At 45.7% G+C, this 25,117-nt stretch overlaps 1 long non-coding RNA gene across 1 annotated transcript in view; it reads right to left on the reverse strand.

The window, feature by feature from the left end:
• Window positions 1-22,627, reverse strand: part of LOC125758079 (uncharacterized) — a 49,192-nt gene extending 26,565 nt beyond the window's left edge. The window contains exon 1 of the long non-coding RNA XR_007415817.1: window positions 22,502-22,627. This is a non-coding gene — a long non-coding RNA (uncharacterized LOC125758079). The remainder of the gene's footprint in view (window positions 1-22,501) is intronic.
• Window positions 22,628-25,117: the final 2,490 nt, after the last annotated feature.

Consider the following 25,117-nt stretch of genomic DNA (forward strand, 5'->3'; position numbering starts at 1 on the left):
TGACAGCCGATTTCTTGTTTGTGACATTTATGTTGTAATAAGTAGGTCTATGTCTTGTAACCACCGAATGACACCGTAAATGCTCCAACGTGATGTCTAATTAATCCTGGCAGCGTTAATTATGGTCATTTTTAGTGTAGGTTCATAACGCGCGCCGAAAGAGGATAAGAAACTAGCGCCGCGCCGCGGCGGTCGCGCCTCGGGGCACGCGTGATGACGTGCGCTCAGTATTGGGTGACGTCAGCCACGCGCTTGTTGAACTGCCAGTTGGAGAACACACACACGGAGAGCTCACGCTGCCTGCCGACACGTACCGAAGAAGGAGAAGGTGGGAGAGCAAACATGCTTCGCAATGTACCACAGTGCATGCACCGCGCATATTTCTGTCTGTGACGTCGACAACACTTGCTTTACCTCTGCAACGTCACAAGGGGCCTACGTCTACGTCATACTAGTGGTTATGTTGATATGAGTTCAAAATTCAGATGAGCACTCAGGCTTACTTTAAAACCAAATTAAAATATCTTAAAGGCAACGCTCGTCACTCATAATCGGTCAGAAGGGCCACCCGCATGCAGGACTATCAAACAACACAAGCATCTCGAGTTTCCAAATTCGGTGTCAGGGGTCCTTTAAAGTGGCGAAGTGAAACTGCTGACTTTTGCTGAACTTCATTTTGCGACGAAGCGGATGCAGGCGACGCGGAGCCAAACGGAGCCGAAAGAACGAAGTTTAGACAAATCCGTGTACTACCCATGATTCCCATGCTGGGTGAAGCGCGATGCATTGCAGCTCCCATAGACACTAGCGCCAGAGTTCCCTCTTGTAAGTATTGTAGGAAACTCTATGCAGAATAGCACCCCTATAACCGCATGGGTTCCGCCATGATGGAACAAAACGAACGTTGCCAGATCCTGAGACGCTCGCTATATTTGACGGCATGCAATCAGTTTTAATCTACCAACCTAAGTCAGCTACGCGCTGTTGGCGCTATGTCAGGCAACCTCTGCTGTGTTTTGATGCGTGAAGCCGTGTGTTATTGTGTAGCAGTGTCCGTGGAGCTGGCTCGATTGATAACAGTTAAAAATTTCACCTGTTTGTACATGGTTTTTAGTAGGCACGCCCTACCAATAATGCATAACGAAGAGTTTCTTCGTCTTCCGTCAGGAATATCGCGAGCTGAGGAGACGCTTCTGTGCCGCCTGTGGCTTGGCGTGGCCTTCACGAATGCCTGCTCCTGTAGAGGAGAAAAAAAATAGGAGAACAAGGGAATTGGAGGGGGATGCGGGCTTGAGTGCTCTCAACGCGAGTTGACGCAACACCTTCTAGACTCTAAGGTCGGAAGGCTCGCCGCATTCGGAGTACTGACGTCACTAAGCGGAGGCGGCGGCAATCCGGTTTCCCCCGTACCCGCCGAAGCACTTACTTGAGTGGGTTGTGCAGGGGAACAGACTCGAGCGCGGATGGATACAACTTGACACGTGACACTGGTCGTCATTCAGAAATTCGCAGCATTTTTCTTAATAACGAAATACAAATGGCGGAAGAAAACTGCAGTAATCATACGACAGTCATGTTTGAATGAAATATCAGCATCTAGCGAGAAAACGTTGTACTCAAAAGCGCACCATATTTAATGACGGAGGACAAGTAGTGCGGCCGCACACCAGCCAGTCAGTTTCTTTCGCGCTGCCCCAAGTGGCGTGTCGGTCACCTCAGTGCAGTGTGTCATTTTTCCGAAATTGTGAGAATGTTGTGCGTGCTGCAGGGTGTGTGGGGCATTGAATTCGTCATATCGAACAAGTGCTGCGTAACTCAGTGCCGTGGCAATTACGACTTGAACTGCGAAGTGCGCGTTTTCCGATTTCCCCAAGACGCGGAGCTGCGAAGAAAATGGCTACGCGCGATTTCACGCAGCAAATGGCTCTCTCGCAGTACTCCAGGGTCCTGCAGAATTTACTCCATATACTTCCCATCGTGATGGAAGAACGAAGGTTGCTACTTCTAGAAATGCCAATGACGAATACGACCAATGGCATGACCTTCAGAGGGAAGCTAACTATTCGCGGCCTGGCTGCAACGTAGTTGTCACTGAAGAAACAATGTCAAAGATGAAGGACATTATCGCGGTATTGGTGTATGTTGCAGGGTATGCTATCTACGCCGCCTTGAAGAAACTCGAGTGTGAGAAATGCAGAGAAGCATTGACAGTGAATAAAGAAATTTCAGTTGTGTGGCAGAAAAGCACTGTGACCTCACCAGAGCAACTGATCGAGGAAGTATCCTGCAATTAGCGCTCTTTGTCGTAAATGCCGATGCGCATAATGATGCAGTCGTGGAGCAGTTGTCGAAACAAGAATTCCTTTAAATTTCTAAAGCCAGCGCCAAATGATTACAGAGCTCACCGCTGAGCTCCTAACCAACAATGAGTCGTCAGATTTTCATACCTGCGACGACGGAGACGCTAGAGATCTGTTTCTGAAGCAGGTGTTACGGTGCAGCACGAATCTTCTCGAACATATCTTTTTCAGCAAAATTAATGAAAAGATCTTACAAGCTTAATGAAAATCAAAGGGAAAGCTGGAAACGCTCAGCTAGAAATAGCTCTGGAAGTGCATTTGGCTCTGCTGTGAATAAAGTTATTGAGACAAGATGCCGTCAGTCTCCCGTTCTCGTTTTTAAAGCACGCTCGCGACCTCGTATGAGATTTTCTCTGTTTTATTTATTACCTGACCTTAAGTTTCCCTGCCACTGGCAAGCACAACTCGACAAAACAAATGTGTGGAAAATCCGCATGTTCGCAATAGCAGTTAACCTTGTAGTTTTACTAAACGTCGAACGTTAGCTTGTTCCTACGCCTCGTTTTTCTTTTTTTCATTCGAAGTTCCCTGAATGTATTACGCAAAGGTAATACGCTTCGAGGTGCGACTACGTATTCGAACTCTTTTGTGGTTGATGTATCAATCAGTCGCAAATTTCTGTATAACCGAGAACCGATGAACAAAATTATGCGAAGTTTATGGACATTTGATATTTCCATTTCTGCTTACTACAGAGGTGAAATACAGGGTATAAGCTCAGCAAAAGTGCATATTTGCTATTCCTATTAGCAAGCACACTTATTTTACTGTTCGCTAGGAAAAAAAAAAGCTGTCAAAATATGTTCGGTTTATCTAACCGTAAATATTTGCCCGCAATTGCTTCACTCGAGGGAAGGGAATTCTTAGGCTCAAAAAAGGAACACTGATGAAAGAAAATACACGGGCAAGGGCACAGCAGACGTTACTATGCTGGCCTTCACTACTCGGAGGCGAGCAGCCGCCGCTGCCGCTTCGTGACGTCGCGGAGGGAGTCCTCAGGCCTTGGAGTCTAGAGGGTGTTGGCTGGAGCGTCGGCGAGGGTGGACAGTCTCAAAGGTCAGATAACGCAGTCATATGCCGCATAACATACACCATAGAGCGTCCAGTTGCCGCGAGACAAATTCCCTGATAAGGTTGCAGTGCTTGATGGCAATACATGGAAACACTTTCGGGAGGCGTGCAGCGGTGATCTTTTCTTTCTCGTTTTTTTTTTCGCCCATTACACACTTCCTTATACGCGCAACTATAAGCTGCTCCCGAGGAAGCATAAATGTCTCTGCCGGCTTTCTCAGACGTTGCAATATTCATGAATAGCGGACATGAAAGACGAAGCAACGACGTGTTGGCAGCCGTCAGATTGCGCAAGCTGGTGAATTTTTCCGGTAGCATTTATTACCGAATAAGGGAAAACTATTTTCCGTAATTTTTAATCACTTACACACTTGCCTCTTGTCTGTTTAAAATTACACGTTGAATCGTGGTCACCTCCCTCTAAGCTTATTCCGTTCTTTTTTTATCTCATTTTTTTTAAAACAAAAGTGCGAATTGAGTGCACGACATCAGCTCTCTCGAAAGGGATTTAAACGAAAACATGTACGCAGTTGCCCTCAACGTGAAAGATGTAGGAAGTGCGGAGCAGTGTTTCGCCAGCCCTTCGGCAACGCTGGCTTTGACGGACAATTTTTATTGTCGTTTCGTTTCAATGTGTCGTTTCTCAAACACGGGAGGACATACTTACAGCACAGAAATTGCGGCGTTACAGGCTGTGCTTTTGCACCCCTAGCGCGCTGAAAAATACAAAAAACATGGCTGATCCCTCTGTCGTAGGAATCGGTATAACACGAAAGTAAAACGTGTCCTAACAGACGTAGTTGAGCGTTTGTTGTCCATTGTTTCGCCCCGAGGGCGAAGGAATGAATGCTATAGCAACAACCCAAGCAAAAAAATGAGCTCGGCGGAAAAGTGGGCCGACGCCCATGGCCAGGTACGAAGGCGATGGCCCGATCGCGGCCACCGGGATGGGGTCGGGCTTGGTTTTTGTAAGTGGCCAACCAGTTTGCCGACCACCGGCACGTAGTCGGCAGTCAGCGTCGGGCCAATGTCATGGCTGCCAGCGACTTTATTGTGGCTGCGCTTGGCCCACGCACGGGCCAGTGAACTTCGCCCAATAGTCATTGCGTGGCTTGTTCACGGCCAACGTTCGTTTTTCAGTATTATATATCCGCTTCTTTAACTGCCTTAACATAATTAGTGAACAATACATATTTAGGATAAGTCGCTAGTTGAGAACCATTAATTTTTAAAAAGTCGCGTTATCTATTTAAAGAGCTTCAGCGCGTCTTGAATAGGCGGCATTAATTCCTGTCAGCATGCACGAACTATTTGACAGTAACTACTTAACCACAGAAACAATTACGAGATGGGCGTAGTCAATGTCGGCAAAATGAGTCGTAATCGCTCTCCTCTAGTATTACATATGTTCCCAGTGAAGCTAGAACTATATGACGCCAATGCATTTTAGCCGCACACTTGAAAACATCTCAAAAATTCAGTTTATACAATTGGTTACAACTAAATGCCATATGTCTGTCGAGAGGTTCTAACATGACCATTTAAGATGTCACCTGAAGACAATAATTAAAAAGGTTTTACGCGAACTATTGCTACACTTTTATTTTTCATGAGATATTAATTTCTACGTGTTATAGGGCAATAATAAGGCAGCAGAAGCAGACTATACATTGGTACATCTGCACAAAAATTTTATGAAAAATTGATATGAGAAAAAGAAACACCTAGTATCTTTGTTACATGCATGTGTTCGTGCCTTAAAGCGCACTATAAAGTGAACGCTTTGCAGACAAATTATTACAAGAGTGGATTTATTTTTGCAGTTTATTGATTGTTGAATTATGCAGTTTATTGCAGTTTATTTGCAAATTATTGCAGTTAATTTGCAGTTTATTTAATTAAGAGGGAACAACAAAATTGGAAAAAACAAGATAAAGCAATTATTGAATGTATAAATGAATATTTAGAAACTCCCATTAAGATAAGCAATGTGCTGCCATTTAACAAGTTGACAAAATCTTCTTGCCTATAACTGAATAAATGAATGTAAACTATAACAAAACTGAGGAAAGTTGGCCCCAAGGAGTAAATACATGAAGCAGTTGCAAATTTATGACTAGAAAAAAAAAGAAAACAAGAGAACAAACTAATTTCTTTCGCTGTGGTTTCGTCTTTCGCTGCGGCCTCCATTCCGGTCATTTGCTCCAGAGAGCCACTTTTTCACAACCTGTCCAACGCTCTTGAATGACGTCTCCTGATATGTGCCCCGTACACATGCTGTAACACAAATCAAAATAAAAAAATGTAAGCTACTGGAAACAATAACCTTTGTTATACATGCTAGAGGCTATTCGAACTTTCCGCAGAAAGTGTGAGGGCCCGTAGGACGGAAATAACATTTATTGTTGTGGGTGCATATAACAGGAAGATGCATCGTTTACTATGCATGATTGCACACATTGGTAAGTAGATAAATCTAGCATGATCGTATGCTATTGGCTTGTATACACAGTACACGCCTGCGTTAGTATCATTAGAAGGTTTGCAAAATCATTCTGTGACACTTTATATATCGCCAAGTTTTAAGTTGAACGTTCAGGGCTAAGTGATGAGTTACTTAGAACAAATACATAAACGTCACAAGTCTATTGTTACTACAGCAGGAGAGATGATTTCTTACTTAGTATCATAGTCAAAATGTTGTGCAATTTCTCGAAGGGCTGTTTTTTTCCCATTGAGCCTTTCCAGCTGCACTGCATAGCCAGCTGTTTCGTGATGAGATGCCTCAGCAGGGTGCGCACAGAGTCCTATATGTCTGTCCCTCTAAATCTGGAGAAGTAGTCCACCTACATAAATTGTAAGCAGGTGTTAGAAATTGGCATAATGAGGATACAAAATTTGGCTCGTTGGTTTGCAAATGCAACATATGGTGAACAGTGTCGAGAACACAACAAAGTCAAAGTGTGCGCTGTGAACGTGTTCTGTCATGAAAGAGCTTACAGATAGTTCTGTTTTTTGACAGTATCACGCCAGCGTCAATTTCGCCGCCAGTAAAGACCTTGAATGTGAACAATGATGCAAAGCAACGACATCAGCAAGAATAGCACATGCGCACAAAGTGCAAGGCCCTTCCCACGGGCGCATGACACTGCCCTCTTATTTACTTCATATCCTCAAAGTACCTAGATCATTACCCAATGGACAACTCGGCAAATGGTAGGCCCGACGTCTGTGGCCGTTCAAAATATGACCGGCCCGACGTCGGCAAGTTCGGTAGGGCCGATGTCGTTTTTTGCAAATGGCCGGGCTGTTTGCCGACCATCGGCAGCTGGTCGGCCAACGGCGTCGGCGTCGGGCCGATGTCGTAGACTTGGCAGTGTCTACCTCGGGCCGCACGCGTCCTGAGAACTTGCCAACGATGACAAAAGCACGGCCAGGCAACGCTCAAGTGCCGTTATTCCACCGCCATACATTCTGCATTTATTTCATGCAAGTATATATTATTTCGACCGCGGAGGGGGTCAGGCAAACGAGATGAATTGAAAACGTTTGCGCTGAAATTATGCTTCAAATGATGAGAAGTAATAACAACGAAATAATTTTGCACAAATATGCTTGTTTCCACTGTTAAAGACAACTAAGCCCCACTGTACTTGAGTGTACACATCGTGGCCCTAAAATTGGCAAATACAACCGCTCCTGACGCTGTATGAAATATTGGCACCTACCGAAGCAAGCGCTTCGATCAATAAAAAATCAGACGGATACAAGTATAATTTTAGAGATCACAATTAATTTTTTTAACATTAGTCAAAACAAATGTCCTTCGGTCGATGTGCATTGCGTGGTGTCAAGGTGACTCTACAGTGATGTCTTCCGTTTCTGTCGCCTCCTGTTACGACCGCCGTCTCCGTCGCTCGCGTCAATGAGCCACCTTTTCACGACTTTTCCTACAGTGGACAGGAATGCTTCCGGGAAGCTGCTCAGAACGGACACTGCAACAATAATCCATGTAATGGAACAAATTGTGAACCCATAGTTATGATAAGAATACAAAGAGTTTACAAACAGAATACAAACAGACGAGAAAATGACTGCTGCACAAGCATACTAAGACGCAAGCATACCAAAGCGCTTTTAACACATAAATAACACTGCTATTTTGCAAGATCCTCGACACAGATATCTAGTTGTTAATAATCTAAGTACACCACTCTGTCGTGACGAACACACACTGCATGCATATATGCGTAAGTTGTCCAGGTAATTAGGGCACCTACGCCGCAAGTTACGTAAGTTTATTAACGATATTCGTAAACTGTTTTACCTTACGCTCGTTCGACCTCAGCTTAGCTTAGTTTACTTAAATTTTAATGTTCCGGTGCACGAGACGGTATGCCGGCCGTGTCACATGTGAATTACATGTATATGGGAATTAGTTTTGCTGCCGATCAGAGATAATAAACTTTTCATTCTATTTCATTTCAATGGGCATTGACGGCTGTTTTCAATTTCAAGCTATCGAGTGGGGCGCCTAAGAGGCGGACGCCGCCGCCGAAAAACGACGGAGTTGACGATGCGACCAAAGAGTGCTATGCGAGCCGTTAGCATGTGTGGCAGGAGAGGAGAGTCTTTCACCAGAAAGCGTCAGTGAAGAACAAGCGCGCCCATAGAGGAATGGAAACTGTGTAGAATGGACCCTGCCATTAAGTCATGCGGCCGAATAGAGAGCAAGGGAATCGAGTGAGAACTACCCCTCTCGTGAAATGCATTGAGACGCCAAGTCGTTGCTTATGAGCTTATGATAGTTCGCAAGTTTCGGTTTTGGTTCCTTGCGCGCGCAGTTTTCCTACGTCCGTCATTATTTTTTTCTCTTGTTTTTTCTTATCGCTACAGCCGGTCTCTTGGTTACATTTCTGAATGGCCAATGTGAGAATTTTTTAGGGGCGAAGCTCCTTAAGGCGGCACCCGTTCATCCCTCGTAGTCGTAGGGTCGTAGTCGTAGTAGTCGTAGTGCGTAACCAGTCTTACGCTTTGGCCTCCAAGGTGGTGCCGGTGGGAGATTTTTCTTGTGCGTTGTTGAACAATAAAAAATTCGCAGCGTGCGCGTTAACTAAAAGCCGAATTCTTCTGTCTCTCATTCCCCATTAGCAGCCATTGGCATGTTCCAGTAGGAAACGTTAGTAGAAGTAGAAGTGTAAGTGTTAGCTAAAAGCCGACTTCTTCTGTCTCTCATTCCCATTAGCAGCCATTGTTTACCTCCAAGGTAGTGCCTGGTGAGATTTCTCCTGTGCGAGATTAAACAATAAAAATTTTGTTCAAAACGCCGTTGATTGATGAACTAAACCAACGAAAGACGCCAGATGTTTTGTAAAAGCAAAACAAAAGAACGCCAGATGTTTCTAAAGCAAAACGAAAAGACGCCAGCTGCTTAACGGAAGACGCCAGATGTTTTCTAAAGCAATGGTTTTCTAAACAATGAAAAGTCACAGCGCACATGTAAAATAAAGTGAGCTGCAAGTCGTCATAACTCTCATCGAACCTTTAGTATAAACGCGCCCGATCTCACGTCGGTGATGATGTACTGGGCAGAATTCACGGAAGATTCACGGTTTACCGATGAACCTCCGCAGCTTTTTATCATGAGAATACACGAGACTGCAAGAATTATTCACGAGCCGTCATTGTAGCTGCCCTCTAGGTTACGCGCAATTCCGGAAAATAGACGGAAGACGCCTTGTGATGTTTATTTGCCACGGTAAAAAAAATGAGAAAAAAAACCACACAGTAAATGTTTATTCAATGTAACCTGCCCTCTTGCGTTGTAGCCGCACCAAAGTACAGTGCGGTTGTTGCCTCGCCAAACTCCACTGGTCTGCGTCAGCTGAACAAAAAAAAAACGAAATGGGAAAACTACGAGGAGACGCGAAAGGGCACAACCGTTTAACGCGTGGAATTAGAAACAATCGCAATTTTCTTTTACGGACGTCGCAACATCGCATTGTGAGGAGTGCTCTATGCTCTCATTATATAAAGCGTTACATTACACTACCTTATTCTATGCGCCTTCAAACACACGAGCATGCATATCCGGCATCCGCGATAGAATGCCACGTACTCTACAGCCCCAACCGGCAAGTTGTCTCAGATGAAAATGTTTTACAAGAGCTGAAATAAATGCGCGGGGAGAAACCTTTTTCCATCGTGCCGAAGCGAGAATTTTCGAGGCACGCGGTACTTCGCGCTTCTGCAAGTTATCTTGCACCAGGCGTTTTAAAAACGTGAGCGACGCACGTTATCGCTTGATCGCTTCAAACGCTCCTTGCGTTTTCAACACGCTGGTCCATTAGTTTACACCGAACCATCGTCATCTGATAACGCGAGTGCCAAAAGAAATGCGCACCTGGAGATATGAAAATCGTCACGAACTTTTCATAAGTTTACGTCGAAGCGCCCGATTCCTAGCTATAGGCACCCGGCAATGCAGCTTCCGAGATACGATGGTAGCGCCAGAAAACACAGCCTAGCGAGTAGACGCAGCAAAATCGAGTGTCTATCCTCCGCATCCTCCATGTTCAGAAACGCTCCTTGACTTGAACGTGACTCGCCACCGCCTCAATGCAGTGCGTTTGAAACGCGTTTGTAGCGTTTGTGCTGCCTTGGCACAGCCTGAAAAGAGCGCTTTCTAAACGCGTTTGTGCTGCATTGAAGGCGGTGGCAACATCCCTGAGGTGATTACGAACGCACGCAGGAAGCGTTCGCTGAAAAAGGCGCCCAAAAGGGAGACACTTGAGCGCGTCGATGTGTCCAGCGAGCGTTTCATTTTTCTTGTTATCTCTGGCGGCTGGTGCCCTCAACACTTAGGTGTTCGATAAGAGCTCAATCGCGCCTTCTGGTCAGTGACGGGTGCCTATGGTGCAGTTACAACATCAAACGTACCCTAAGCGTAACTGCGCATTAGCGCGGTGAACAACCGTACTACGCAGTACATCGAGGGACACAAAAGTGAGGGTTCTCACCTTGCTGTCGACATCTGCAGCAGTCCACACCGTATTGCCGTGCAGAAAAGCGCCGCTGTCACACAAAATATCGCTCAATACCACGACTTTTCGGAGTGAATAAGCAAAAACAGATGCCACCGAAACACGCATGAGAGCGGCCCTTCTTCGATAAGCGCCATGGCTGATCTGGCGATGACGTCATATTGTCGGTGTCGCTCAGTTGTGTCGCTTGGTGACGGGATGTTCTTTCACGAATTTTCAACTGATTGTCTAAGAAAATATATTTACACGTGCAGGAAACAAATAAATAAAAGCGAAAAAGCTATACATTTATGTTGCACAAATTTTTTGTTCCTTGTGCTACTTGCGCAATTACGCGTCATATCAAGGTTCCTGTGATATGACGCGAATATCTCGAAGGGCGAGAAGGTTGAGGGGTACGCTCGATCCGCTTATCACTTGTCTCGTCTCCCTTTCTCACCCGCCGAAATATTTCAGTGTGGGTGGGTCGACGCAGTTCGACGAAGACACTCGCCCTCTTACGTTCACACAGCGGTGAATGCGCACCGCGCTCGCCGACGAGAAGCGGGTATCGAATTTCTTTCCCGTGCTGGCCGCGAAATGGCGGGAAAAAGCAGTGTTCCCTCCCGAGAAAACAACAGCAGATATTCACTTGCCAAGTGAAAAGACGCGAAACTTTAAAAGTGACTACTATACATTTTCTCCGCGAACAATCTTTTGCCATCAAGCATATGCACAGTGGATTTGAAAGTATTATATACACAGAGTAAAAATATACGATGTTTCGCCGTAAAACGGAAAAGAGAACTAGAATTCATTGTGAAAATGTTCGAGCCCTCTATACGAGCACAACACAAAAAGGATACGTATAGCCAGAGCAGAAGATTTTCACAATGTATTTGATGTTTCCGTATAATGAATGGTGAATGAAGGAGTGCGATACAGATGACGTTCAGGAAAAAAAAAAACAGCCCACGCTATGCATGCACGGAGTATGAAAATACGCCACGCAGACATAATTGGCATTCGAAGCACTCCTTGACACTTCTGTTATTCGCAAAGTCGGCCCAACACATGGCCTCTAAGACGCAGGTTATTTGCTAACTATATTTGTGCGCCTGCGCTGCTATAACTTTCCCACGTTACAATGAACGCGCGCCCTGAAGAGGGGATCACGTTACGGGTGATACTCGTTGCAATATTTCTTTGAGAACCGGCGCGCTGCTCCTTTTGCGCTTCTACCGCAATGTGGAGGGAAGCGGCTGCTGCTCCTTGTCTCGTTGGTAGCGAGTCCAACATGAGTAATGCTGGGGGTGAAACTAATTGCTTGGTGTTGTTTTGCAGCCCCCGTCTGAGATGGTTACTGTGCCTTGGATGCCCAGGGTCACCATACGTTTCTGACCGTTTGGGGAGTTTGTCAGAATATTAAGATAACGCAAATGTGTTTCCTGCTATGCTCTTGGCGCACGAAAAGCATGGCATAGTGCCATGGAATATACTTGTGAACTACACATTCGTTTGGTATATGAAGTATGCATCTTCTGAGCAACGGAGGACTTGCTCGGTCTTCTATGCGCGGGAACTTCATTACCACGTTGCCAGTACTAGGTCATAGGCCAAGACGGAAGAATAGGCGGACTTTCCGGGCGGCGCTGGCCCCCCAAACTGAACGTTTCGTCCCGCTATTCTTTGTTTGAAATCGTGCTGAGAAATATTCGCGGCTAAAAAAACATGACTAAACTTTTGGGCTCACTATGCGTTTAGCATTTGTTTAAGGAACCAATGATTCTCACACCTGACTCCATGTGACCCATGTTGCAAAGTTCAAACCAGAGAGACCGTTGGCAATACGAATGTCTCACAACATAGGAGTGAGCGCACCGTGCGAGCGCAGAGCAACCCGAGTGCGGCGTTTTCGAGCGTGTGCTGCTGCTTCTACGCAGTGGCCAGGCTTGGCCGGCTTGGCTGTGGCTACTTGAAATATAAGACGTGTTGAAAGTGCTTTCAACGTTTTTTGTTCAATTATTTAATGCACAGCATAATATTTAAAGAATGCAACTTTGCGTGAAAGTATTTTCGTCGAGAGTTTAACACGGCGTACTCGGAGAGTTCAGCTGTAGCGTGCCGCCGCAGCGACATCGTCTCGAGATCTCAACATGTTGCCGGCTCGCGATAAGCCACGCGAGCAACGCACGGTTCATGTTCATGGGATGTTCAAACCAGGAAAAAACACGCGCTGGCAAAGAACGAGTGCTGATAACACCCCAAGGTAATGCTCGATGAAAGCTTCAGCGTAAAAAATGCTGCGTATATCCACCGAGGATTCAATACTAGAAGCTACCACCTACGTCACTGAAATGCTAGACTTCACCACGAACCGACGGTTAACGGTGCCTTCGTTTATTGCAAATATGTCGAGAGCACCGTCGAGCACCATGACGCAAAATTGACGTCGGCGGAATTACCAGATGGCGCCCTAATTTTTCCGGTTTGCTCAATAGCCAATCAGCGCGCACCAAAGGCGATACTTTTGCGATTGTCGCCTTTTGAGAGTACGGGCCCAGGCCAGTGGCACACGCTCATCCCATCTCCACTAAGTTTGCAAAGAATTAATCGTGCCAGGGGCTGTGATGATGGCAGGAAGAGACTAGCAGGCAAGAGGCGCTGACTGATTGGCCAGCCAACACGGGCGCGGTACTGTAAAAAATATATCAACTGTATTCTATTTCTTTATGTGTGATTACCCCAAAACTTGATAAGATGATGTGCCTGACAGGAAAATTGAATAGGGTTCATTAGCTACTGATAGCTCTGATCAATCAACTTCATTTTGTTGTGATGCATTTCTAGTAATATGAACATTCTGGCTATGGGCTATATGCACTCTATAGAGTGCATAGCCCATAAGCTTTTCTAAGCTTTATAAAGCTTACAAAAGCCAAGGAAAGCAGGTCATGCATAACTCACAAGCTTCTCAGAAATTTCTGGAGAATTGAGATATTATTCTAGTTGCAGCAGCGCTTCATCGCCTTCAGCTGGCAGTTGAGGGCAGTCTTCTGGAAGCACTGGGGCTGCGGTTGACTATGCGGCCATAACCCTTCGTAGCGTAGCCAGTTCACTGAAAATCCTAGCATGACTGCCGAAGGCTGTTGCGAGACACTGGAAGGATAGTGGTAAGTCATACATAAAATAGAATTGATGACCAGTAAGATTCTTATTACAGCATTTAAAATTTTTCTTTTCTAAACTGCATAATTTCATTATTACCAGAAAACTGTTGCGCCAGGTCGCTTAACTGCTTCTGCAGTGGCGCTGCTCTGACATCTGAAATAAAAACATATTGCGCCAGTTTCATAAATTAACACGTATACCTGTTTTTGGATCCCAGTATTCCTTTACACATTAGAATTAGCAAGTTTCTTCAAATACATGATTTCTCAAGACAAACACTACGTACCAACCGTAATTTATGACGTAACACTGCTCGAAGTGCATGCTCGAAGAAAAGCTTGATCTAACGAAAGGTTTACTCGTTCCGGTACGTTGTCATCTACCTTATTAACGATAGTAACTTTGCCACCATAACCCAATTTAACGAACTGTTTTCCGAACTGAGCGAGTAAAATAGCCGTTGCATATTTTTAATTTCACCACAGGCGCAAGTTTTCCATCGGGAAAGTGTCGCCAGCTTGAGAGCTGTCCAACTGCACGGCAAAAGACGTTCCCGCCTAGCGCACTCGCAGCGTCCACGCGTGACTGCGATATCGCGCGCACTCGGAATGGCTCAGAGTGTTGACAAAGCCCGGAGACGAGGAAACGGAATTATGGAATTAGACAACGCGGCACTCCTATGAAACCATGGCTGCACGTGGCTTATGTTGTAACGCGCCGAGCCGCGCCACAACTACGATATATACCCCGATAATTAATGCAAAATTAGTATTATCTTGCAACTTACGAGTGGCCCTGCTACGAGTAATTAAGTTGATTTTATTCTCGGTTGTTTCGAATTGCCTGATGCAACTGTTCACTCAAAGCAAAACTATAAGACGCGTGCAGCATGCATAACGCGATGACAGCATATGCAATTGTGCGGTTTATGTTTTTGAGCGTTGGTGTGGTAATTTATGCTCAATACGCATCGCACACACAGCCTCGCATTTGCTAGTCGAAAAACAGGCGTTGCATTGAACCTGTTTGACGAGAGCGGCGCACAATGCACAACTGCAGCGTACTACACCGTGCACACGATGGCCAATGCCCCAAAACAACGGTGCTTCAAAAAAAAAAAAAGAACTACTTCCACATGCTCAGGATAGATTTCATTCAGTCTCGAATTATGTGACAGGTAGTTCAACATGTCGGATGAAGAGATCGAAAATCACAGAACTCTCTAAAGGAACAAAGCCTCAACGCTCTATCTCTCGAAATTAACTTTGAAAAATATATGCGCGAATAGCGTAAATAAGACGCACGACTTACGTGTAAATGCGGGGGCCCGTAGGCAGGAAAAGTTGAGAGCGCGGAAAATTGGTAGCGCACAAGTTAACAGCGCGGAACAAAGAGAGCGTTGATGCAACGACCAAACAGCCACCACAGAACTAACTTCTTCCGGCCAAAATGACCTTGCTGGTATCCCGCGTGACCTCCGAGCCGTGCCTCCGACGCAACAGAACAGTAGCGCCACTCTCCAACTTGCAGGCTTTTTCCGGGTTTCACAGATGTTCTCTGGTTTCACTCTGAGGGAAAGGGGAGGAGAGGAAAAGAGGCAATGGTTTCACGGTTTCACACTCCTAATGTTAAGGCAGGTAGCGCGAAGAGACAAGGACACAAGCGAAGAATAAGTGCACAGGACAAGCACTTATTTGAGCGCCAACGCCCTGTGCACTTATTCTTCGCTTGTGTCCTTGTCTCTTTGCGTTACCTGCCTTAACATGAGTTACCACAAACTAGCCCAGTTATCCGTTCTCGTAAGCACTCTCTTAAGTTCAACAGCTCGCCACTTTTATAAAAGTGGAGGAGGACGGCTGAACTGCAGGCGCGCACGCGGAGCGTCGTTCACTGGCCCCCAGCGTAGAGCCAGCTCGAAGCTGACGTCTTTGGCCAGCTAAAATTCTTTAGCTCGGCATTACACCGTCCAAAGCATCCGAGCCAGCATTCGCGGCCGAGCTAGCGCCATCGAGGTCGGCAACACAGATTGGCCTTTTCGCTACCCAAGCTCTTCATGCCGACTTCACTGGCCTGCAGCGATCTGCCGCTCATTGCCCGACGACTGGCCATCGGCCAGTTTTGCTTGGGAAGTCGTAATGCCACGCCAAGAACGCCAAACAGCTCGAAACTTGCAACGCGCTGCTCAAGCAGAAAGGACGCACGGAACGAACATACACAGGATGAGCGCGAACTAACAACTGTCACAGATCGACAGTTAAAGCGCGCTGGTCAAATGCAAAGGAGGACGCACGAAACGAACGCACAAGTATACACAGGATGAGCGTGAACTGTCACAGTTGTAACTTATTTGTTTGTGAGCAGCGCGCTCCTTTCGCAAAAGCGGCCGCTGCAGTGAGCGAAGTGACCTTAGTGCTCTCTGTAACTTCAACGCAAACTTGCTGTGAGAGCACAAGACGTACAAGATAAGCGCGCGCGCAGAAGCGACCACGCCCTGCAGAGGCACACGCTCATAACAACGCGTGGGGCGACGACCTTTAAAGCGCACTCTTCGAACCCTTCGCGCCATCTCGCTAGTGATAACGAAAACACGCTGATGTACCCCGATCTCTGAGTACCGCCACCGGCAAATGCTGTATATAAATAGCACGCCGTAAGCATAACGAAGAGCGTGCCGTATGTGGCGGAGTTGTTTCGCGCTGGGCATCGGGGGGTCGTAAGTTCGACTCGCGGTGACGGAACTTTTTCTTCTAGTTTTTTCTTTGCCATGTGTTAGTCTTTATGTTTGACAACGTCATAACCGTGAGGGAAATGCGTGAGTGGAGCCTTGGTGGACCCCGGCGTAAAACACTGTCGTGTTAAAAAAAGGATAATAAATAAATAAATAAATAAATAAAAATAAACAGCTAAGTACACTTCAGAAAGGTTCAAATCGCTACAGCGCATCAGCTATCAGGTCCGTCAGCCGTGTCATCGACTGCCGCCTATCTTAGTATGCATGCGCTTCTTGTGTGCCCCTGGAATTTTCGGCTCAGTTGCACAGCTCAAAGCGAGCGTTTGCGCGCTATCTGAACAAGCGCAAGAAAAATATTAGCTATAAGCGGAACTTTCGGAGCATAAAACATTTGTATAACGCCTTGTTCATGAGCTTTATGCCAGAAGAAACTCTCCCCGTCTTGGAAACTGCTTCAGCCTCTTCAAACAGATCGTCGTGAAATGTATACAAATGCATCTGTGTCTGTAACAAATTTTGTTCCTGAGCAAAATGCTTCTGAGGAGCTAAACTTAGTCCTTTACTTAACAGAAATTTCTCCTCTGAAGATGGCGGTGATGGGAAACGTCATTGTCGGACGTCCTACGCCAGGCACAAGAAGGCGGACATCGTGGGCGCCGTCTCCAGGACACTTTCTGCGCGAACCCAGTGTTCCTTCAATGCCTGTCTCGCGTCCTGTGTGCATTAGGGCTCAAGAAACTGTTGCATGCGAAAACCCGACTTGAGTGTACATCTAGTCTAACTTTTTCCGATAAGTGCTTTCTCCAGGAACAATACTACGACGAGTACTAACACGGATGTGTAGAAATTCGCACTTTAAAGGAACTCTTCGTCTTTATTTTGTCAATTTGATGTTTCGTGAACACGGGAGAACATACATAAGACACAAAAATCATAGCAATGGCGACTACAGCGACATGCTCGCTCATTTAATTGGTTGCGCGTGAACGTCAATTTGGACACATTGGTGGCTTTGTAACTCCGACCTCACAAAAATAATGCAACAAGTTTTTACAAAATAAGTTAGAGCACACACTGGGCTTTAATTCTGGAGAGTTTAGAGAAAATAGAAGATGGCTTTTCTTTAAAACTACATTTCAAAGTATTGCATTTTTAGAGATATGCCTTCACTTATGCATTTTTGGTTTGCGTGTGACATCATTATTGGCAATAATATTTCATAAATTTGTTAAGCTAATGCATGGTAAAACTCTGGAAAAAATAAGAAATTCTGAGTATTATAGACGCGAAGCAAAAAAAAAAACTGAAACTAGAGCATTATTGAGCAACGTGCCGTAATTTGTGATTTTTTTTTCATAAATTATGTGCAACAAAATTGCAAGATAACACCAATTTTTTAAACAAACGTTACTCATAGTATGCTAAGAAAATTTTTGAGACTCACAGCTACAATAGTTATTTTGTAGGAACTCATCAAATGCCATCAAATGCCTCATCAAATGCCTCATCAAATACCTCATCAAATGCAATTCGCTAAACGCTGTTCTGGTGAGTGGAGACCCGAATTTTTTTGACTAAGGCAAACATTTTTTTCGCAAAACTAAGAATGGTTTCGTGGCCCTGGGGTTTCGAATCACAATATATATATATATATATATATATATATATATATATATATATATATATATATATATATATATATATATATATATATTTTTTTTTTTCAGTGAAATTAAAGGGGGTCCGCGGACATGCACCGACGTTCTTATTGAACACACCCAATGGATAGTCTCACTTCTTTTCTTTATTTGATAAACTTTATTTGACGAAATAAAAAAATACAAGTAGATACCCTATCGAAAAATCTCATATGACACGTATGACACATATCCAATAATCCCGTATGATCATACGAGAACACATATGATTCACATGTGTTATTACGAGATTATTGGATACGAGGCATATGTGTCATATGAGAATTTTCGCTAGGGTAGACATAGAATTGCACGTTCGGAGGTCCCGAAGTAAACGTATCTGCGTGCTTCGCTGCAAATATCGTCTAAAGACGATAGAAGAGGCGCTGCGTGAGATATGGACGCCGTCTGGCAATACGTCAGGAAACATGAGTGCTGTGTGGCCGGCTGGTAGTCCCGGCGCAGCAGCATGCGAACACCGGCGGTGACCAACGCGACCGGCAGGGACGCCAGCCAGCCCGAGCACGCGGTTTGGCGCGAAGCGCCGAAGCAGAACAAACGTCCGCACTCAACGAGTACTCGCCACACACTCTTTTATTTACACGTCGCCTGGGTAAATTAGGAATGCCAGAGCGGCGCCCCATGGCATTCGTACAGTGCAATACTGAACCGAAACCGAAAGACAACAATGAGCTCGTGCAGAGGGTACGGAGGAAAGCAAGTTTCAGCGCAGCTTAAGAAACTAGGGTCTCTAGAATTACGTATCTATGTATTTTCTATTAAAGGAACACACCACCTAATACTTACGTAGTGATATTGCGCCTCAGATATGCGCTTTGTTTGCTTTTAGAGCGAAAGCTGTTATGAGATCATTTCAGCGCCCGTTTTTGGCGCCGTAGTTGTCCGCCGCCGCCGCCGCCGCCGGTGTCCGTAACCAGTATCGCTCGAAATAAGAAATAGAACGAAATAAGAAAAAAATTCCAGGATGGAACGAGGTTCCAACCTGGGCCCTCTGCGTGGGAGCCCAGTATTCAACCTCTGAGCCATACCGGTGCTTGAAACTGCTTTGCAAAAAGGTCCTATACAGGCTTCATGTCGGGAAGGAACCACGTTAGCATATGCAATATAGCGTGGTAGAGGAGTGAAATAAGCACCAAGCGTCGCACAACGCGCATTCTGTAACCAGGCGTCACACAATGCGAATTGCGCAACGAGTAGGTTGTTGAATGCTTCCAACCCATTACAAAGGGCTCTGCCATAAATGTTCATCGTCATCAGGCACAGCATCAACAAAGTGCGCATAATGCCTTACATGCGTTTAGCAGGTACCACGGCTCTCCGTAGAATGGCGAAAAATGGCACAGTGCCTGCTGCCCTTCTCAAAAATTACAATGATTTATAGCGTAGTGGGTTCCTTGCAAGTGCACTTGTACTGGTTGCCAAGGAAGCCCATAAGCGCATGATCCATTTCCTCTTCCCCTATCCCCCAGTGTAGGGTAGCCAACCGGAAGTGTTTCTGGTTAACCTCCCTGCCTTTTCCTTTTTCTGTTTCCTTCCTTCCTCGGGGTCTCAGTAAAATTACAATGATTTATAGCGTAGTGAGTTCCTCGCAAGTGCACTTGTATTGGTTGCCAAGGAAGCCCATAAGCGCATGATCCATTTCCCGGGGTCTCAGTAAAATTACAATGATTTACAGCGTAGTGGGTTCCTCGCAAGTGCACTTGTATTGGTTGCCAAGGAAGCCCATAAGCGCATGATCCATTTCCTCGGGGTCTCAGTAAAGTTACGATGATTTATAGCGTAGTGGGTTCCTCGCAAGTGCACTTGTATTGGTTGCCAAGGAAGCCCACAAGCGCATGATCCATTTCCTCGGGGTCTCCACTAGTAAAGTTCTTCGCCCCCCCCCCCCCCCGGTCTCTCTCCCACGTCAACGTATGTTATACAGCATGATGGGAGAGGGAAATAGCGACCGGGCGTCACCCAATGCAAATTACATAACTGGTGGGCCGTTTAAAGCTTCCAACCCATTACAAAGGATTGAGCCATAATTCTTCATCGTCAACAGTCGTCGCGTCAACAAAGTGCACATAATGCCTTAAAGACGTGTAGCTGGTGCCTCGCTTCTCCGCAGAATGACGAATAATGGCTTAGTAGGTGCTTCCCAACTTCACATAAATTGTGATTTATGGCGTAGTGGGTACCTTTCTAGTGTACTTGTATTGTAGCCCCAAGAGAGCTTACAACGGGCTCTAGAAACGCCACTCTTCCAGCTTTCGCTGTGACTGTGCTGCGGTTTCAGCGCAGTCCTGGCGTTTTTTTGATCATCAATGTACACAAGTATGAACCTAGTCAGCCGTTCAAGATGGCTGGCCCTTGGGCAAGTGGTTCAACTTTGACCGGGTGGCTGAATCGAGTGACGGGCCGACAAACAGAAAGACAGACAGACCAAAATTTCTGCGTTTAAGTTCCCCAAGAAAGACTATCGTCTTTAAAACTGCCGGGGGGACATCTTAACAAGAACTAAATGAGGGTTACAACAATCTCGGCAAACAGAGAGTCATATATTTGAGATAATTTCTAGTGCGTCCGTAATAGAAGGGAAGACTAATCATAAAGGATCATTATTATAATCGCAAATTATAAAATGAGAGATTTAAAAAGTCAAATGGAAGAACTTGTTCGTAGTCGTTCATCCTTCCTTTATAACAACATTGGCAAGTATATGTCATCACTTTACCAACAAAGAAATATCGCGAGCAGGAAGTTGCCGTATGAAATTCCAAATAAAGAAACGATCAATAACCAAAGAGGGTCACATAGAGTCTTGTGCTTTAGTCGCTGAGATCGCTGATACTTTTGAAAAGGTAACACAAGAAGCTGAGCAGGAGGATATTCCTAGGTTCATTGATCTGTTTACGAATTTCATAAATGTGCGAGAACTGTGACGTTGGTTGTTCTGCATTCAGTGTACTTTACAACATTTATTAGAGCAGTGGTTGCGGAGTTGACCCTAAATGATGCAGTGTGGCGAAACAGTGCGAGCGACGGTACTCTGGAAGTGTAAGCATAAAAAAAAAGAAACATGGAGGACGCCGTAGAACGCGACAACGCAATCGGGCCCCTTCTCATTCGCTCGCCTGGCTTCGCTTTTCGGTGGATACTCCAACCGTGCCGCAAGAAAAAGAACGTCTATTCGCTTAAAAGTGGCCGTTTCAAACTATCTTAGGGTGCCTGCTGCACGTACAGTTGTGAAGTACCCACTACGCCACAATTCTTCCTTTTTTTGCGAATTGGCGAAGTACCCAGTACGCGTCCGTGAAGCAACACGCACACGTGCACACTTTATTGGCGCTGTTGCTGATGATGATGATTAGTTATGCCTGAGCGCTGTATAATGGGTGGCCATTAAACCACCCACTCGTTGCGCAATTCACATGTTTTCATGCTTGGTGCGATTAAACGCTTCTGCCACGCAATATATTATGTATACGCGTTAAGGAGACTCCTTACTCTACATGACATTCTTATACGTTTTTTTTCAGAATCGGTTTCAAGCAGTGCTGTGGCTCTGTGGTAGAACACCTGCTTGCCACGAAGAAGGCCTGAGTTGGAGTCCCACTCGAAACGAGCATTTTTATTATTTATTTATTTGCATCTATCTCAAATTTTCGCTCACGGACAACGGCGATTTTTCGCTCACAACCAAAGACGCCGACACCGACACCAGGATTTCTGCGAAACGAGCTCTTCAGCGCTATCGCGTTAAAGCGCGCGGCGCCTTGCTCCGCGTGTTCTTCCACTGCCCCGTCGTTCACGCTGATTCGCCATATTGCATGCAAAGCAAGTAGCCCTGCAAGAGATTCTTAAAGGGTGCCCCGCCAAGAGATGGTAGGAGACCGCAATTAATTTGCTGTAAAAGCCACAGAAGGCACTTGAAGAAACAATTCCAGATGTAGAGTGATAGGTGATCCAGGCGTATTCGCGAAGCGAGGCACCCGATGTAGTCTATTGCACTCTTATCACCCGCGTATTCGTGCCACTGCGCTGTCGGTGTGTAATGTAAACAGTAGTCCACTCATCACGTCTGACTGATAAATACGGACTGGCGGAACGGGCGCGCAGGAATCGATAAGTAATGCTCACATAGCAATGGCAGACGTCGCCGTCAATTTCTACCGCTTTCTACCACAATAGATAACGAAGTTCTCTTATCACAGCTTATTTTCTTGTGATGACATTCTTATGAAAAACAAGTGAGGGAAGAGTGCGCTGCGTTGACGAGAGCAACGTTCTCAAGACAATGGCGAGGCTGTTTTCTATTTTTTCACTTTATGGCGAAAACTCACGAATACATTGCACACAAGAGATAATATCTGAGGTTTAACGTCCCAAAACCAAGATATGATTATGACAGACGCCGTAGTGGAGGGCTCCGAAAATTTTGACCACCTGGGGTTCTTTAACGTGCACCTAAATCTAAGTACACGGGCCTCAAACATTTTCGCCTCCATCGAAAATGCAGCCCCCGCGGCCGGGATTCGATCCCGCGACCTTCGGGTCAGCAGTCGAGCGCCAGAACCACTAGACGACCGTGGCGGGGCTACACACAAAAGAGGACACTAAGAGCAAAACGGCACTTTACAACACACAAAAATTTATAGAAGACACAAACAACTTTAGTATTAGCGTGAGTGAAACAGTCTCACTGGTGAGTACACTAGAAACTAATGCAGGACACGTCTACATGGAAGTGATGTCGGCACGTGAATGCATTCGCCGCTGTGTATTGTTCGTATGTCTTCACCATAAAGTAAAAAAAAAGGAAACAGCCTCGCCAGTTTCTTGAGCTCAAACCTGCAAGATCAACAAGGGGCCATCCAGCGAGCCCGTGAGGCGGCTAAAAGACAGAGTCTTCGGATCTCCTCGCGGGTGGCCTAGGCCCAGGTCGTGGCCCAGGCCATGAGTTTACCGGATTCGCAATAAAGTTGTTACGACGACCACCAAGCGAACGCCGCAAAAACGAGGTGGATGCGCAGCTCACGCGCACATGTGAAATATTTTGGACCTCACAACGCGTCCTTTAAACATAGAAATATAAGGCTTTCGGCTTGGAAAAAGAAAAATGTCAGGCCTGCGCATAAGATTGCATTTGTAGCGCGTGATCTGTTCGTTTAGTTCCCGTTGTGTTAACACCATCTGTGTTAGATTGTGAAGTTGTAACTGGTACCAGCCCAGTGTGCATGTGTTTGTGATATTGTACTGCCTTACGTTTGTGTTATCGACTCTTGGCTCTGACTCGTTCTTGGACCACAACCGGCGTCCGCTGGCGCACTAAAAGGACCAAATCTAAATTGTCCGCGCTTTTGTGGTGCGTTTCGGAGGGCCGTGACGCCAGCCCTTGGAATCTGCCCAGCGATTGTCATCCCCATTAACGGGATCAGTGACACTTTTCTTTCTTCTCTTCATACTTTTCTCTGTTTCTTGTATCGTTTTTTTTTAACACGAAAGTGTTTTATGCCGGGGTCCACCAAGTACATCCGTCACGGATATGACGTTGATAAAATGGACGCCAACGGGTGAGAAAGAAAAAATCCAAGATACCCCCCCCCCGCTGGGAATCGAACCCACGACGTTGCGGCTGCGACGGCAAGCGCCCGACGCCCTAGCGACTAAGCTAACTCGGGAGACGCTAGACACGGCGCGAACGCTCCTTATATCTTTCACACATTCTCTTTCGCGGCGGGCGGAGCGAGGCGGTGCCGCCGCTTGTGAGATGTGAAAATAAGTAATGCTTCATGATCGACACTTACTAGCGCTTACTCCGAGATTGCGCGCGATATCGGAGGTCACGGTTAAAGCGTCTCGATACCAGAGAGGTAGACTGGCCGCGCTGGCGTCGCCGAGGCACCCTTGACGCAGTTACGTTCTTTGCCTTTGGCTTCGTGTTAGCGTGCGTGTGCTCATCGGAGTAGTGCAGCTTCCACGTGCACCAACGGGATTTCTCCGCCGCCGACTGCTTCAATTGCGAGAGCACCGACTAACAAAACTGCTGCAATATGCGTTGCAGAAAGGACGCGATTTCGAAGGGCGAATGTCATGCCTTGGTGGAGCGAGAGCAGCGCCTGCGAGACAGAGGCCAGCGGGACGCACGCGTTTGCCGCTCAGGCTACGAACCTCTACCTCCCGTGTTGCTGAAGCGCAGCGTGTGTTATGTATGCATGAGCACAGGCGTCGGCTACCCATTACTAGAAAGCGCACACCGTGCCGTTTCTCTCCTTAATTGACGACGCTTTGAAGAAGTGCATACCGGGTACCAGTGTTGATTATGAGCTTGTTGATATCATCCTTACGCGGGATTCACGATTCGCTGTGTCACACCGTCAGCTACCACAATGGTTTAATCTTGATCATGGGCGTTAGTCGTCGCGATAGAGACATGCTGTCAACATGGGTGCATCCACGTCAAACGGTGCTATAGCTGCCAAACACGAATAGACATTGTACAAGCTCTCATATATCACTACACAATAAGCACTACTTCTGTGAAGACACGTTTCACTTTCGTGTTATACCGATTCCTATGACGGAGGGATCAGCCATGTTTTTCTTTCTACTTCTCCTTTCTATTTCTTCCTCTTTCTCGATCTTTCAATTTTCATTTCTGTTTCTTCCCTTTCTCTTTCTCTCTATCGCTGGTTCTTTCTTTCTTTCTTTCTTTCTTTCTTTCTTTCTTTCCTTTTTTCTTTTTTCTTTCTTTCTTTCTTTCTTTCTTTCTTTCTCTCTTTCTTTCTTTCTTTCTTTCTTTCTTTCTTTCCTTTTTTCTTTTTTCTTTCTTTCTTTCTTTCTTTCTTTGTTTCTTTCTTTCTCTCTCTCTTTCTTTCTTTCTTTCTTTCCTTTTTTCTTTTTTCTTTCTTTCTTTCTTTCTTTCTTTCTTTCTCTCTCTCTTTCTTTCTTTCTCTCTTTCTTTCTTTCTTTCTTTCCTTTTTTCTTTTTTCTTTCTTTCTTTCTTTCTCTTTATTTCTTTTTCTGTTTCGCTCTCTGCCTTTTCTTTCTCTTTTTCATGTC

The sequence above is a fragment of the Rhipicephalus sanguineus genome, chromosome 4 (genome assembly GCF_013339695.2).
Source record: "Rhipicephalus sanguineus isolate Rsan-2018 chromosome 4, BIME_Rsan_1.4, whole genome shotgun sequence".
Classification (NCBI taxonomy): domain Eukaryota; kingdom Metazoa; phylum Arthropoda; class Arachnida; order Ixodida; family Ixodidae; genus Rhipicephalus; species Rhipicephalus sanguineus.